The 16,720-nt window shown below is 39.3% G+C and overlaps 1 protein-coding gene and 1 pseudogene across 6 annotated transcripts in view; one reads left to right on the forward strand and one right to left on the reverse strand.

Moving 5' to 3' along the window:
- FGF13 (fibroblast growth factor 13) overlaps positions 1-16,720 on the reverse strand; it is a 533,641-nt gene that overhangs the window by 148,314 nt on the left and 368,607 nt on the right. The window lies entirely within an intron of this gene.
- Positions 899-16,714, forward strand: LOC309620883 (large ribosomal subunit protein uL22 pseudogene; annotated as a pseudogene). The gene has a single exon. The product of its transcript is annotated as a large ribosomal subunit protein uL22 pseudogene (transcript).

The raw sequence follows: 16,720 nt of genomic DNA on the forward strand, positions 1-16,720 counted from the left end.
TTTAAGAAACATTAAACATCAGTAACAATTGCCCATTAGCCTAAGAACTTTGAAATACTGAACAATCAAACGATGAACATTATCCACTTTTCATAAAGCCATGCTACAATATGTTAAGTGGCTAAGGCATTACAACCAAAGTAAAATTTGGACTGTCCATATTCCATAACAGTTTATGTTTATAATCTTCCTTCTTAACCGTCAACACTTTTACTAAGGCACAAAAAATAATTTAGGATTAAGCAATTTAATACAAACTGTATTTTATGGAGGGGTGATTTCACAACTTGAGAACACAGATCATTCAGCATCCATGAAGTGTCTACAGAACACACTTAAGGTACTATATGCCAGCAGTAGGACACACCCATGCCTTTATTTTGTTAAGATTCTTTCTAGTTTTTTCAGTTGATTTTGTTAAAGCCAACCCAGAAGGGGTTTTACCTTTACAAGTGTGTACATGGATAGACTCAAATAATCTTCCATACTCAACACAAGCCCCATGTAACATACAGTCCAGTGACACCAGTACTACTGTCCTCTGTCCTTTCATTGTGCCACTCCTTTGCTCAAGCTCCTGTCTCAGGACCAGACTTGAAGGAGATGATGATCTACTAGAAGGGAGGAGATAATGGTTTCTACCCATTCCTCATAGGAACTAGTAAAAGTAGGACCGCAATAAGTAACTTTTTTAAAAAAATAAATTTATTTATTTATTTATTTATTCTTTGGCTGTGTTGGGTCGTCATTGCTGCACGCGGGCTTTCTCTAGCTGCAGCGAGCGGGGGCTACTCTTCACTGAGGTGCGTGGGCTTCTTATTGCAGTTGCTTCTCTTGTTGCGGAACACGGGCTCTAGGTGAGCGGGCTTCAGTAGCTGTGGTTCGTGGGCTCTAGAGCGCAGGTTCCGTAGCTGTGGCGCACGGGCTTAGTTGCTCCGTGGCATGTGGGATCTTCCTGGACCAGGGCTCAAACCCATGTCGCCTGCATTGGCAGGCGGATTCTTAACCACTGCACCACCAGGGAAGTCCCAGTAACTTATTTTTAAACTTAAAAAGTGAAAGAACTAATAGTGAAGTTTAGCTCACCCTACAAAACACACCTCAAATGCTTCCTCTGTAGCAATAGAGATGATGATGATGATCCTGATGATGACGATGATGCTGAGAGCTAAAACTTATACAGCACTTACCAGAAGCTAGTCAAGGGCTTTGTACATATTAGCTCATTTAATCCTGACTTCATTCATATGAAGGGGGCACTGTATTCTCCCAATTTATAGATGAGGAAACTGAGGTATAGAGAAGTTTAGTACTTTGCCCAAAGTCATCCAACTGGTAAGTAGCAAAATTAAGATTCAAACACAGACAAGTTGGAGCCAGAGGCCGTGCTCTTATCCACCACGCCAAATTGTTATGCCTTCCTAGAGCTCCCGTAGCACCTCCACAGAGTTTGGCTTAACCTCACACAGTTGGCACTTAACAGAAATGACTAGAATACAAGGCATGTTATCTAAGAAGTGTCCACTTCCCCCACTTAATGGTGAGACAATTGAAGTCAAGACCCCTGTCTTATTTGTCTCTGTATGCTCCAGGGCCTCACACAGCATCTAGACCTATTGTATGTCCAGAATAAATTTGTTACGTGAACTAATTTGAAATATTAGGCCAATCCCGTATGAAATTAACATTGTTACAAGTCAAAATAGTTCATTGTCAATTTCATTTAGTTCAACCTTCTAGAACACAGACAGCACCTACCAGCTTGGAAGCAAACCTATTCTTCATGTTCTTTCAATGCTTTATTAATTCGTAGCACACTGATACTTACAGGAAGAGACTAACACCATCAGGTAGTTTACTCATCTACCACTGCCAAGACCAGAACATGGAAAAGTTGGTAGCCCTCGATTTACTAATGCAAACATTTTATGCCTCATTTTCCTCTACTGCAGGTACATAATAATACCTCAGGGTACCCTACAACACCATTTTTAAAGGTCTCCAAACCATCAATGGCCAGGGCGTTAGACATTTTATCAAGGTGACATCCATCTTACCAATAACTTTCCAAAGCAAGTCTCCACTTCATCCCTATCCCCTTCTCTCATTCATTCGTTTATTCAGCAAGTAATTTTCAAGCATTTCTTCCAGGCTGGGCCTTGAGGATATAAAAAAAAACACACTCAGCTCCCACTGGTGGCTTTTTGTAACTCCTAAGTGGTAATAGCAGCTCGCTCCACGAGATGGCACTCCTAATTCTTCTTTGTATTCCTTTACTACCATGATGAAAGGTCGTATGATTTTTCCACTGTTGCAAAACAAATTGAACTAAGAGGGGTTTTTTCACGATTGATGTAGCTGACTGCCCATATGAACATATTTCAGACACTTCAAAACGATGGTTTTCTCAGGGACACTCAAATGTTACTTTGGGAGAGGGTGTATGTTGCAACATGGAGGGCATGTTGTGATGTGAAGAGGTTGGAACCTTCTCTTATTGCTGGTCCTGACCCTGAGAGCACGCAGGCTTATGGAAAAGAAAGGCAGAAAGTTGCATAGAACACTGCAGGCAAAGAGCACTGCAGCAGAAAGTGCACTGAGGTAGGCGTTTTGAAATTCCTCATACTCAGTTGCTCCATCCCCACTATTCCTACCCACACTGGTTCCAGATGCCTATGCCCACTCTCACCGCGACCCTCTCTACCAAAGGCACAGGATTCAGCTGAGTTTGGCAAATTTTGACCAATGATTTTAATTCAAGAAAACAGCTCTAAGGCTGAAAAGAATAAGTAGGAAAATGATTGTCTATTTTTTGAATGCTGAATACTGAGCAGTTTGATAAGCAAAGTGCTTAGCAAACTTATTTCATTTAATACAAGAACCCTATGAGAAAGTTTTATGTACAAACACTTATGTAATACCTGATTCTAAGCACTTCACAAATATGATTTCATTTCAATTAATCATCATAACATTCCTATGAGGATATACGCTATTGTTATTTCCCTTCTATGGGAAACTGAGGCATAGAGGGATTACTTGACTTGCCAAAGGTCTAACAGCTGGGGTTCATAGCCAAGAATGTCAAACTCAGTGTCTGGGCTTTTATGCTGCACCTCTGTTTCAGAGAAAAAATATTAGGTCCATTGGATAAGAATGCCCTCAAATTTCTGCTATGAAACCTATAAACTTACCTGACTCTGCACCTTCTCTGTTTGGCTAACATATTTAACAAAACGTCCATGACACAATAAAAAAATCACCTGTCATGCTGAGAACCAGGAAAATCACAACGTGAATTTTAAAAAAAGATAATCAACTAATGTCAACACTGAGATGACTTTGATGTTGGAATTATCTGACAAGGATTTTAAAGCAGCCATCATAAAAATGCTTAAACAACAATTAGAAATTCTCATGAAACAAATGAAAAAATATAGACTCTCAGAAAAGAAATACAAATTATAAAAAAGAACAAAATGGAAATTATAAAAATGAAAAATACAATAATATAAATTTAAAAATCACTGGATGAAATCAATAGTAGATTGATGACAGAGGATAGAATCAGTGAACTTGAGAATGGATCAACAGAATTCACAAAATATGAATAACAGCAATTAAACAGACTGTAAAAAAAAATGAACAGAACCTCAGAGATCTGTGGAACAACAACAGAAGATCCAATATTCGTATCATAGGACTCCAAGAAGGAGAGGAAGAAAATGGAACTGAAAAAATGTAAAAACATAAGGGCTAAAAACTTCCCAAGTTTGGTGAAAGATGCAGACCTATAGATTCAAGATGCTGAGCAAACTCCAAATAGTATAAACACAAAGAAATGCATGCCAAGACACATTATAATTAAACTTCTGATGAATAAAGACAAAAAAGAAATCTTGAAAGCAGTCAAACAGAAACAACACATTACCCAGAGAGAATACCAATTCGAATGACTGCAGATTTCTCATCTGAAACCATGAAGAACAGGAGGGAGTATCACAATCTTTCAAGTGAAATTCAAGAAAATTTTTTCAAGAAAATTCTTTTCTCTGAGAAAGGCCATGCAAAGAGAATGAAAACACGAGCTACAGTCTGGGAGAAAATATTTGCAAACCACATATCTGACTAAAACTATCTAGAGTATCTAGAATATATAGAGAACTGTCAAAGCTCAAGAGTAGCTTTTCCGGTAAGTGGCCTGAGGTGACCTCTAAAAATGGTTCGCTATTCACTTGACCCAGAAAACCCCACAAAATCATGCAAGTCAAGAGGTTCAAATCTTCGTGTTCACTTTAAGAACACTCGTGAAACTGCCCAGGCCATTAAGGGTATGCATATCCGAAAAGCCACCAAGTATCTGAAGGACGTCACTTTAAAGAAGCAATGTGTGCCATTCTGTCGTTACAATGATGGAGTTGGTAGGTGTGCCCAGGCCAAACAGTGGGGCTGGAAGCAGGGTTGGCGGCCCAAAAAGAGTGCTGAATTTTTACTGCACATGCTTAAAAATGCAGAGAGTAACGCTGAACTTAAGGGCTTAGATGTAGATTCTCTGGTCATTGAGCACACCCAGGTGAACAAAGCCCCCAAGATGAGGCGCAGGACATACAGAGCTCATGGTCGGATCAACCCATACATGAGCTCTCCCTGCCACATTGAGGTGATCCTTACTGAAAAAGAACAGATTGTTCCTAAACCACAAGAGGAGGTTGCCCAGAAGAAAAAGATATCCCAGAAGAAACTGAAGAAACAAAAACTTATGGTCCTGGAATAAATGCTGCAAAAAATAAATTCAAATAAAAGTAAAAAAACAAAAAAAGCAAAAAGCTCAAGAGTAAAAATCAAAAAATCCAACTGAAAAAAAAAAATCGACAAAAGTCATAAACAGATATTTCACCAAAGTGGATATATAGAGGGCCAATAAGCACATAAAAAACCAATCAAAATCATTAGCTATCAGGGAAACGCAAACTAAAAGCACAATAAGAGGGCTTCCCTGGTGGTGCAGTGGTTGAGAATCTGTCTGCCAATGCAGGGGACATGGGTTCGAGCCCTGGTCTGGGAAGATCCCACATGCCACGGAGCAACTAGGCCCGTGAGCCACAATTACTGAGCCTGCATATCTGGAGCCTGTGCTCCGCAACAAGAGAGGCCGCGATAGTGAGAGGCCCGCGCACCGCGATGAAGAGTGGCCCCCACTTGCCACAACTAGAGAAAGCCCTTGCACAGAAACGAAGACCCAACGCAGCCAAAAAAAAAATTAATTAATTAATAAATTAATTTGAAAAAAAAGCACAATAAGATACCACTGTACACTTAGCAGAATGGCTAAACTAAAAAATAACAAGAGAAAATTCTGGTGATGATGCCAATAACTGGATCACTAATCTATTGCTCTTAAGAATGTAAAATGGTGCAGCCACTCTGGAAAATGGTTTGGCAGTCCCTTAAAAAATTAAACATGCAACTGTTTAACTATCAAATGACCCAGTAATTGCACTCCTAAGTATTTATCACAGAGAAATGAAAACCCATCTTCACACAAAAATCTGTACAAATATGTTTATAGCAGCTTTATGTGTAAGATCGAAAAACCAGTAGGTAACAGCTCAGATGTTCTTTAATGGGTGAATGGTTATGCTAAGTATGGTATATCTATATCATGGAACTCAGGAATAAAAAGGAAAAAAATTATTGATATGCACAATACCTGGGTGAATCTCAGGGAATTATGCTGAATGAGAAAAGCCAATTCCCAAAGTTTACATACTGTGTGATTTCACATATACAGCATTCAAGAAATGACAAAATTATAGAAATGGAAAAGAGATTAGTGGTTGTAAGCAGTTAGGGATGGGGGAGGGATGGTGAGAGGGATGCAGGAGGGTGACGTATGTGGTTATAAAAGAGCAACATGAGGGATCCATCTGGTGTTGGAACCGTGTGTAGTCCTAGGAATGTTGATGCACATACAACTCGCACAAGTGATAAAATTGTATAGAATTTAATATGTATACACACACGCAAGTGCAGGTGGTGCTGGGGAAATCTGGGTAGAATTGGCATTTTATATCAGTGTCAATGTCCTGGGTGGTATATTGTACTGTGTTAATGCAGGATGTGATCGTTGGAGGAAGCAGGGCAGGTCATGCAAAAAAAAATCTCTGTTTATTTCTTGCAACTGCATGTGAATCTACAATTATACCAATAATAATTTCCATTAAAAAAAAATCAAGTGTTGCTTAGTCACTTAAGGCTCCATATTCCTCTCTAGCAACCACCTATTTTTTTTAGTTTCCCTGCACAACCAGCTTCTGATTTCTCTGTCTCAACTTCCTCATCCCCAATCAATTCTCAGTCTACCACAGTGGATCCTATCATTCCACTGAAATGGCTCTTGTCAAGGTCAACAACGATCTTCTTGTCATTCTATCCCTATCTTACTTGATGTCTCACCCTGCTGACTGCTCCTTCCTTCTAGAAACATTCTTTCCCTCTCCGTCTTCACAGGTCACTCCTCAATCTCCCTTTTGGGCTCCTCTTTCTCTATCTGCCTATTTGTCTTCCTTCCAGATCATTCAGTAATTAACTTCATCAAGACCTGCAAGGTACTCACCACCTTCTCAAAGTTAATCATCTACCCTATGTCTTCAATTCACTCTATCCAAACCTTTGACTCAACAATCCATCACTGTATTCACTCTCTTGTAAACAAGCTTAGCTCACTAATTTCTCTCCCTCTATCACATCTGTCTTGCAAAGTCCCAACTTCAGTCAACTCTCCTCTCTGCCTACTACATCCCTCTATTTTAGCAGCTGAATATTGTTTGCAAAAACACACAGTAGTGTTGGCAGGTTTCATTTTAAAATTTAAAACCCTGATTTTAAATTTCAAATGAGCCCTCTATGTTGCCTGAACATCACACCACTTGCTTTCATGTTCACATTCCTACTGTCCAAAACAACGATTTCACAGCTTTCTCTCCCTTCTCAAACCTACAAACAAATCCAACATCTAACCTTTCGCTCACAGATGATGTTTTTGCCCCACTCAACTGACAAAGGAGCAGCCCTATAGTGAAATGTCCCTGCTTCTCTCTGTGGCTATCTCCTCCACTTGTGCTCAGTGTTCATCACATCCCCTCGAGCCTTCTAAGGGGTCCCCTTCCTCTCATTATTCCCTCTCTTTCTTGCATCTCAAATTTCTCCCTCTCCCTCTGATCATCTTCAGCAGCAAATGGGCTTGCCTTAGGTATTGCCCATTTTTACAAAAAATTCCTTTTACCCTAAATCTCCATTCCACCTGCCAACTCATTTCTGATCCACTTCACAACAAAATCTCTTGTGTAAGTAGTCTATAGTCACCATTTTGACTTTACATCTCTCATTTTCTTAAAATTTATTTATTTATTTATGGCTGTGTTGGGTCTTCATTGCTGCATGCGGGCTTTCCCTAGTTGCGGTGAGTGGGGGCCACTATGCTGCGATGCGTGGGCTTCTCATTGCAGTGGCTTCTCTTGTTGCGGAGCACGGGCTCTAGGTGCACAGGCTTCAGCAGTTGTGGCATGTGGGCTCAGCAGTTGCAACTCGCGGGTTCTAGAGTGCAGACTCAGTAGTTGTGGCGCATGGGCCCAGTTGCTCCGTGGCATGTGGGATCCCCCAGGACCATGGCTCGAACCCGTGTCCCCTGCATTGGCAGGCAGACTCCCAACCACCACGCCACCAGGGAAGCCCCTACATCTCTCATTTTTTCCTCAACTCTAATTTCAGTTTCTCTCTTCACCACTCACTCTACAGACACTGTTTTTGCAAAAGTTATCAATGACCTTCATGTCATCGAAGTCAGTGGTCTCTTCTCTGCTCTTAATTTACTTGATTCCCAGCAGGACTTGACACATCTGACTATTCCATCCGTTTTAAAACCTGTTCTTCCCTTGGCTTCCAGAACGCTGCACTCTCCTGGTTCTATTTCTATCACACTGGCCTCTCTCCCAATCTGTTTTGCAGCCTCCTTTTCTTCTCATCCTAAGTGACCTCATTCAGTCCTATAGCTTTAAATACTGTCTATGTACTGATGACTCCCAGGTTTACATTTCCGCTCATATCCAACTGCCTACTTGACATCGCCATTTGGATGTCTAATAGGCACCTTAAAACTATCACAGTCAAGTGAGGAGCACCGGCTTGGGGTGTGTGCGCCTGGAGCACTCCAGACTCTGGCCACTCTCAGGAATATCTCCGTGGATTCCCAGCCGGGGGTCGGGCCAAAGCTCCTGCATTGGGAGCTCCAAGTCTGAAACACTGAATTAACAGAGAATCTCAGACCCCAGGGAATATTCATCGGAGTGAGGTCTCATGGAGGTCCTCATTTCAGCACCAAGACCCAGCTCTACCCAACAGCCTACAAACTCCAGTGTTGGAAGCCTCAGGCCAAATAACCAGTAAGACAGGAACACAATCTCACTCATAAAAAAAAAAAAAAAAAAAAAAATGAGACAGCAAAAAAATATGTCACAGATGAAGGAGCAGGTAAAAACCTACAATACCAAATAAATGAAGAAGAAATAGGCAATCTATCTGAAAAAGAATTCAGAATACTGATAGTAAAGATGATCCAGAATCTCGGAAATAGAATGGAGGCACGAATTGAGAAAATACAAGAAATGTTTAACAAAGATCTAGAAGAACTAAAGAACAAACAAACAGAGATGAACAACACAATAACTGAAATGAAAAATACACTAGAAGGAATCACTAACAGAATGACTGAGGCAGAAGAACGAATAAGTGAGCTGGAAGACAAAATGGTGGAAATAACTGCTGAGGAGCAGAATAAAGAAAACAAAGAACGAAAAGAATTGAGGACAATCGCAGAGACCTCTGGGACAACACTAAAGGCACCAATATTCGAATTATAGGGGTCCCAGAAGAAGAAGAGAAACAGAAAGCATCTGAGAAAATATTTGAAGAGATTATAGTTGAAAACTTCCCTAACATGGGAAAGGAAATAGTCACCCACGTCCAGGAAGCACAGAGAGTCCCATACAGGATAAACCCTAGGAAAAACACAGCAAGACACATATTAATCAAACTAACAAAAATTAAATTCAAAGAAAAAAATATTAAAAGCAGCAAGGGAAAAACAAAAAATAACATAGAAAGAAATCCCCCTAAGGTTATCAGCTGACTTTTCAGCAGAAACTCTGTAGGCCAGAAGGGAGTGGCAGGATATAGTTAAAGTGATGAAAGAGAAAAACCTGCAAGCAAGATTACTCTACCCGGCAAGGATCTCATTCAGATTCGATGGAGAAATCAAAAGCCTAACAGACAAGCAAAAGCTAAGAGAATTCAGCACCACCAAACCAGCTTTACAACAAATGCTAAAGGAACTTCTCTAGGCAGGAGCCAGAAGAGAAGGAAAAGACTTACAATAACAAACCCAAAACAATTAAGAAAATGGTAATAGGAACATACATAGTGATAATTACCTTAAATGTAAATGGATTGAATACTCCCACCAAAAGACACAGACTGGCTAAATGGATACAAAAACAAGACCCATATATATGCTGTCTACAAGAGACCCACTTCAGACCTAGGGACACATACAGACTGAAAGTGAGGGGATGGAAAAAGGTACTCCATGCAAATGGAAATCAGAAGAAAGCCGGAGTAGCAATACTTATATCAGACAAAATAGACTTTAAAATGAAGACTGTGATAAGAGACAAAGAAGGACACTGCATAATGATCAAAGGATCAATTCAAGAAGAAGATACAACAATTGTAAATATACATGCGCCCAATGTACAATCACCTCAATATATAAAGCAAACGCTAACAGCCATAAAAGGAGAAATAGACTTAACACATTAATAGTGTGGGACTTTATCACCCCACTTACATCAATAGTCAGATCATCCAGACAGAAAATCAATAAGGAAACACAGGCATTAAATGACACATTCGACCAGATGGACTTAGTTGATATTTATAGAGCATTCCATCGGAAAGCAGCAAAATACACATTCTTTTCATGTGCACATGGACCATTCTCCAGGATAGATCACATACTGGGTCACAAAGTGAGCCTTGGCAAATTTAAGAAAACTGAAATCATATCAAGCATCTTTTGCAACCACAACGTTATGAGGCTAGAAATCAACTACAAGAAAAAACTGCAAAAAACAAACACATGGAGGCTAAACAATATGCTAATAAACAACCAATGGATCACTCAAGAAATCAAAGAAGAAACCAAAAAATACCTAGAGACAAATGAAAACAAAAACATGACGATCCAAAACCTATGGGATGCATCAAAAGCAGTTCTAAGAGAGAAGTTTATAGTGATACAAACTTACCTCAGGAAACAAGAAAAACCTCAAATAAACAACCTAACCTTACACTTAAAGCAACTAGAGAAAGAAGAACAAACAAAATCCAAAGTTAGTAGAAGGAAAGAAATCATAAAGATTGGAGCAAAAATAAAGGAAATAAAGATGAGGAAAACAATAGGAAACTTCAATTAAACTAAAAGCTGGTTCTTTGAAAAGATAAACAACATTGATAAACGTTTAGCCAGACTCATCTATAAAAAAAATGGAGAGGGCCCAAAGCAATAAAATCAGAAATGAAAAAGGAGAAGTTACAAGCAACCCCACAGAAATACAAAGAATCATGAGACTACTCTGAGCAGCTATATGCCAATAAAATGGACAACCTAGAAGAAATGGATACATTCTTAGAAAGGTACAATCTCTCAAGACTGAACCAGGAAGAAATAGAAAATATGAACACACCAAATTGCCAGCACTGAAATTTAAACAGTAATTTTAAAACTCCTGATAAACAAAAGTCCAGGACCAGATGGTTACACGGGTTAATTCTACCAAACATTTAGAGAAGAGTTAACAGCTATCCTTCTGAAACTATTCCAAAAAATTGCAACATGTGTTCCTTTTGGAAGGAACACTTCCAAATTCATTCGATGAGGCCACGATCGCCCTGATACCAAAAAGAGGCAAAAATATCACAAAAAAAGAAAATTACAGGCCAATATCACTGATGAACATACATGAAAAAATCCTCAACAAAATACTAGCAAACTGAACACAATGATACATTAAAAGAATCATATATCATGATCAAGTGGGATTTATCCCAGGGATGCAAGGATTTTTCAATATCCACAAATCAATCAATGTGAGACACATTAACAAATTGAAGAATAAAAACCATATGATCATCTCAATAGATGCAGAAAAAAACTTTTGATAAAATTCAACATCCATTTATAATAAAAACTCTCCAGAAAGTGGGCACAGAGAGAATATACCTCAACATAATAAAGGCCATATATGATAAACCCATAGCTAACATCATACTCAAAGGTGAAAAGCTGAAAGCATTCCCTCTCGGATCAGGAACAAGACAAGGATGCCGACTCTCGCCACTTTTATTCAACATAGTTTTGGAAGTCCTAGCCACAGCAATCAGAGAAGAAAAAGAAATAAAAGAATATAAATTGGAAAATAAGTAAAACTTTCACTGTTTGTTGGTGACATGATCCTGTGCATAGAAAATCCTAAAGACACTACCAGAAAACTACTAGAGCTCACCAGTGAATTTGGTAAAGTTGCTGGTACAAAATAAATATACAGAAATCTGTTGCATTTCTATACACTGACAATGAAATATCAGAAAGAGAAACTAAGGAAACACTCCAATTTACTATCACATTAAAAAATATACCTAGGAATAAGCCTATCGAAAGAGGCAAAAGACCTGTACTCTGAAAACTATAAGATGCTGATGAAAGAATTGAAGACCATACAAACAGATGGAAAGATATATTGTGTCCTTGCATTGGAAGAGTCAATATTGTTAAAATGACTGTACTACCCAAGGCAATCTACAGATCCAATGCAATCCCTATCAAATTACCAATGGCATTTTTCACAGAAATGAAACAAAAAATTTAAAAATTTGTATGGAAACACAAAAGACCCCAAATAACCAAAACAATCTTGAGAAAGAATAACGGAAACATAACTGGAAGAATCATGCTCCCTGACTTCAGACTATACTACAAAGCTACAGTCATCAAAACAGTATGGTACTGGCACAAAAACAGCCATGTAGATCAATGGAACAGGATAAAAAGCCCAGAGATTAAATCCACATAGTTATGGTCAATTAATCTATGACAAAGGGGGCAAGAATATACAATGGAGAAAAGACAGTCTCTTCAATAAGTGGTGCTGGGAAAAGTGGACAGCTACATGTAGAAGAATGAAATCAAACGTTCTCTAACACCATATACAAAAATAAACTCAAAATGGATCAAAGACCTAACTGTAAGACCAGATACTATAAAACTCCTAGAGGAAAACATAGGCAGAACACTCTTTGACATAAATTGCAGCAATATTTTATTGGATCCATCTCCTAGAGTAATGGAAATAAAAATAAAAATAAACAAATGGGGCATAATCAAACTTAAAAGCTTTTGCACAACAAATGAAACCATAAACAAAACAAAAAGACAATCTGCGGTCTAGGAGAAAATATGCAAATGATGCAACCAACAAGGGATTAATTTCCAAAATATAAAAACAGCTCATACAAATTAATGTTGTTAAAAAACAAACAACTTAATCAAAAAATGGGCAGAAGACCTAAATAGACATTTCTCCAAAGAAGACATACACACAGTCAACAAGTGCATGAAAAGATGCTCAATATCGCTAATTATTAGAGAAATGCACATCAAAACTACAATGAGGTATCACCTCACACCAGTCAAAATGGCCATCATTAAAAAGTCTACAAACAATAAATGCTGGAGAGGGTGTGGGGAAATGGGAACCTTCCTACACTGTTGATGGGAATGTAAATTGGTGCAGCTGCTATGGAAAACAGTATGGAGGTTCCTTAAAAAACTAAAACTAGAACTACCATATGATCCAGCAATCCCACTCCTGGGCATATATCTGGAGAAAACTCTAATTCGAAAAGATACATGCACCCCAATGTTCATAGCAGCACTATTTATAATAGCCAATACATGGAAACAACCTAAGTGTCCCTCGACAGATGAATGGATAAAGAAGATGTGGTATATATATAGACAATGGAATATTACTCAGCCATAAAAAAGAATGAAATAATGCCATTTGAAGCAACATGGACGGACCTAGAGATTATCATACAAAGTGAAGTAAGTCAGAAAGAAAAAGACAAATATATGATATCGCTTATATGTGGAATCTAAAAAAGTGATATAAATCAACTTCTTTACAAAACAGGAACAGACTCACAGACATAGAAAACAAACTTATGGTTACCAAAGGGGATAGTGGGGTGGGGAGGGAGAGAGAAATTAGGAGTTTGGGATTAACATATACACACTACTATTTATAAAATAGATAACCAACAAGGACCTACTGTATAGCACAGGGAACTATGTTCAATATCTTGTAATAACCTCTAATGGAAAGGAATCTGAAAAAGAATATATATATGTGTGTGTATATATATATAAAACTGAATCACTTGGCTGTAGACCTAAACTAACACAACATTGTAAATTAACTATAGTTCAATTTTAAAACATGGTTAAAAAAATCGTATCATTCATTTCCTTACTTAAAATCTTCCAGGGACTACCCAAGAGACTTAGAATAAAATCTAAACTCCTTTTCCTCCCTATTTTCCCAACCAGTCCTGTGGAAAAAGCCAGGGAGGGATTTCACCCTCCACTTTCCAGAAAACAAACTGGGGGAGAGGGCAAGGGAACCAACATATAAACACCCACTCCATATCTGCACTGGAGGAGGAGAAGATTGTTTTATTTGTAGGAAATTAAAAGCCCTTGGCAGTTCTTTACCAAGCCTGGGTCAATTAGTCTGGCATCTCCAGGGTTTTTCCGGGGGGACTGATTTCCATGTTTCTCTAATCTGAAGCCCCTGCTTCAAGTGGGCTGGTTTCTCCAAGGTGTTACAGTGAGCCAGAGAACTTCCTGTCTCCAAGAGTTTGTTAGAATTCCCCTATCCATCTCTTTACTTCACCTCCTACTGTCTTTTCTCGCCACCCAGCGAAATGCAACCATCATTCACTACCGTGGTCAGAGGGCAGCACTGAGGAAAGGAAAGGTAATGAAAACCTTGGCCTTCTGTCTTCTGGTCCAGCTAGATCTGCCACTAAGTAGCTGTGTGACTCTGGGCAAGCCACATAACCTCTCTGAGCCTTAATGTTATGGAAATGGTCCCTGTTAACACTAAGATTCCATAATCAACTGCTAGTTTTCAAGTTGCAACACTTTACCAATTCTACTAGCACCAGGTCAAAGAGAGGAAATGTAATAGTTTTATAAGAAATAAACAACAAAAAATCATTGGGACTTTCCTCTTTTTCCTTGGAAAACCTTCATGGTTAACCAATGATTCAATCTTTCTTTAGTGAGACAGGGAAATCTTAAGCTCCTGAACCAAACTGCCAATATCTGCTCACTTACTAGCTTCCAATTTGCAAGAGTTTGAGACTAATTTCTTTAAAGTGGTGGATCCTGCTTGACTTTTCAAAGCAGAAGATTCTTCCTCATTATCTGCACTGTGAAAATGTTTTAAAAGAAATTAAATGAGGAACGATTAATTGATATTTGAATTAGCCCTTAATCACCCAAATGGGGCTGCAGGAGCTCCAGGGACGTGCCGTCTCTGGTGGCCCAGATTTTGCTGCACAGAGAAAGTACGCTGGGCAAACCCAAGCTGCCCACCCGGTGCCCAAGCCTAAGTAAGGCTTCACAGCCTTTCAGCCTCTTTCCTCTCCTATATCCTATCCATCATCTGGTCCTGGATCTACCCAGAAACACTTCCTAGATATGTTCAGACCCAAAGAGCCAGCCCTTCCCCCTTCACCTATCTTAATGCTTTTTTTTTGTTTTGTTTTCACATCTCTGTGCCTTTGTCCTTTGCCTTTAATAAAATCTCTGCCTCTGATATCCAGGCTTAGTTCCCATTCCACCCTCTCAAATGTAGCTGAAATGGCCCCTCCTCTGCGAAGTCTCCGCTGCACTCTGCCCCTACCCTTCCTAAAATGAGCAGGAGTGTGTCACAATAACTTTTAGAGATTCCCCGTCAAGGCTGTCTTCTTTATCTCTGTATTGCCAGCGTCTGGCACAAGGCTGGTGAATTTGCAAAGTAGAGTTGACCCTTGAACAACACGAGCGTGAACTGCGCAGGTCCACTTACACGCGAATATTTTTTTCACTAGATACATTGTACAGTACATGCTAGATGATCCACGATTGGCTGAACCTGCAGATGCAGAACCTCGGATACAGCCAGCCAACTGTCAAGTTCTAGGCAGATTTTTGACTCTGTGGAGGGTCGGTGCCCCTAATCCCCCCATTGTTCAAGGGTCAGCAGCACTTAATCACTGTCTATTGAATAAATGAGCACGAGAATGGATCCTCAGAACCTGCATTTGCACATGCAGGAAACAAAAGTTCTACTTCCTTGACCTGATGCTTAGTATGATGGCAAGGCCTGCTTTCTGTATGTCGCTGTTCACTGGCCGCTTTCTTTAGGGAAGTCCTTTTCCTCTCCTATTGATTGTGGTAATGCATTTGAACTGATGTGGAAAGACTTAACAGCTGTTTTGTACTTAACTGCAATCAAAGGAGGCAGGAACCAGGCTAATGTGGACTGTTGACCTGAAAGGCTCCCTCGGTGGTCTGAATTGTAATATCTTGATGTCTGCAGCAACACTTTAACTTCTGTACAAAGCAAGATATTTAAGAACAGTCAAGCTGGTTTTGTCACTCTAATGACCCCAATTGGAATTCGCCAGTAAAACAAGAAGAAAATCTCCATGAGCATTCGGCTAGAAAAGTAAAAAGCAATTAAAAAGGGTTCATTTGTTAGTTGCCTACATTTCTCAACTTTTCCCCAGGACATATTTAAAATCTACGAATTTTGACAGGAAAGACATTAGCTTTGATCTGTGGTCTTGATATCAAAATGTTTACTATAGTTAAAATGTTTGCTCCTTAAAACGTAATTCACCCTTAGCTCCTTCATCCCTTTTTAAACTCTTCAAATTTATGCAATTTCACCCAAGAGTGCCGATAACTTAACTGTATCCCAAGGAATTAATTTTCAGGGGCATAAGTTGAGTGGTGTTTCTAGTTTCTCACAATCATACCATCTTTCTCCTTCTAAAAGCTCAGTCTTCTCTACAGGAGAACCAAGACGCATCTCTGCATTGCTCCGCAGTGCATGGTGGGACGTCTAGCATAGGTTCTGCCCTCTCTAAGTTGTAGCTGATGACAAGAACAATAACAATAATGAATATAATAAACATGCATTGACACCAACTATAGTTTCTGTAACTTTTACTATTAAATCTTAGCATCTCTGTAAGATAAGGGGTATTATCCCTATTGTGTGTGGACGAGGAAACTGAGCTTTAAGAGATTTTCAGTGTCTTGCCCCAAATTGTGGTTAGTGGGTGGCAAAGCCAGGAAACAAACCCATGTCTCTCTGTCCCCAAAGCCAAGACACTTTTTTCTCTTACAGGAGCCTCTGACCAAAATGGATTGCTTCATCTCATTTCTGTTTTGCAGGTGAGCAAACTGAATCCTAGAGAAGGTCAGTGAACATGTCCAAGGTCACATCAAAAGGAAGTGTTCTGAGTAACTTCAAACCCAGTTCTG

This window comes from Balaenoptera borealis (genome assembly GCF_965194805.1).
Source record: "Balaenoptera borealis genome assembly, chromosome: X".
Lineage (NCBI taxonomy): Eukaryota > Metazoa > Chordata > Mammalia > Artiodactyla > Balaenopteridae > Balaenoptera > Balaenoptera borealis.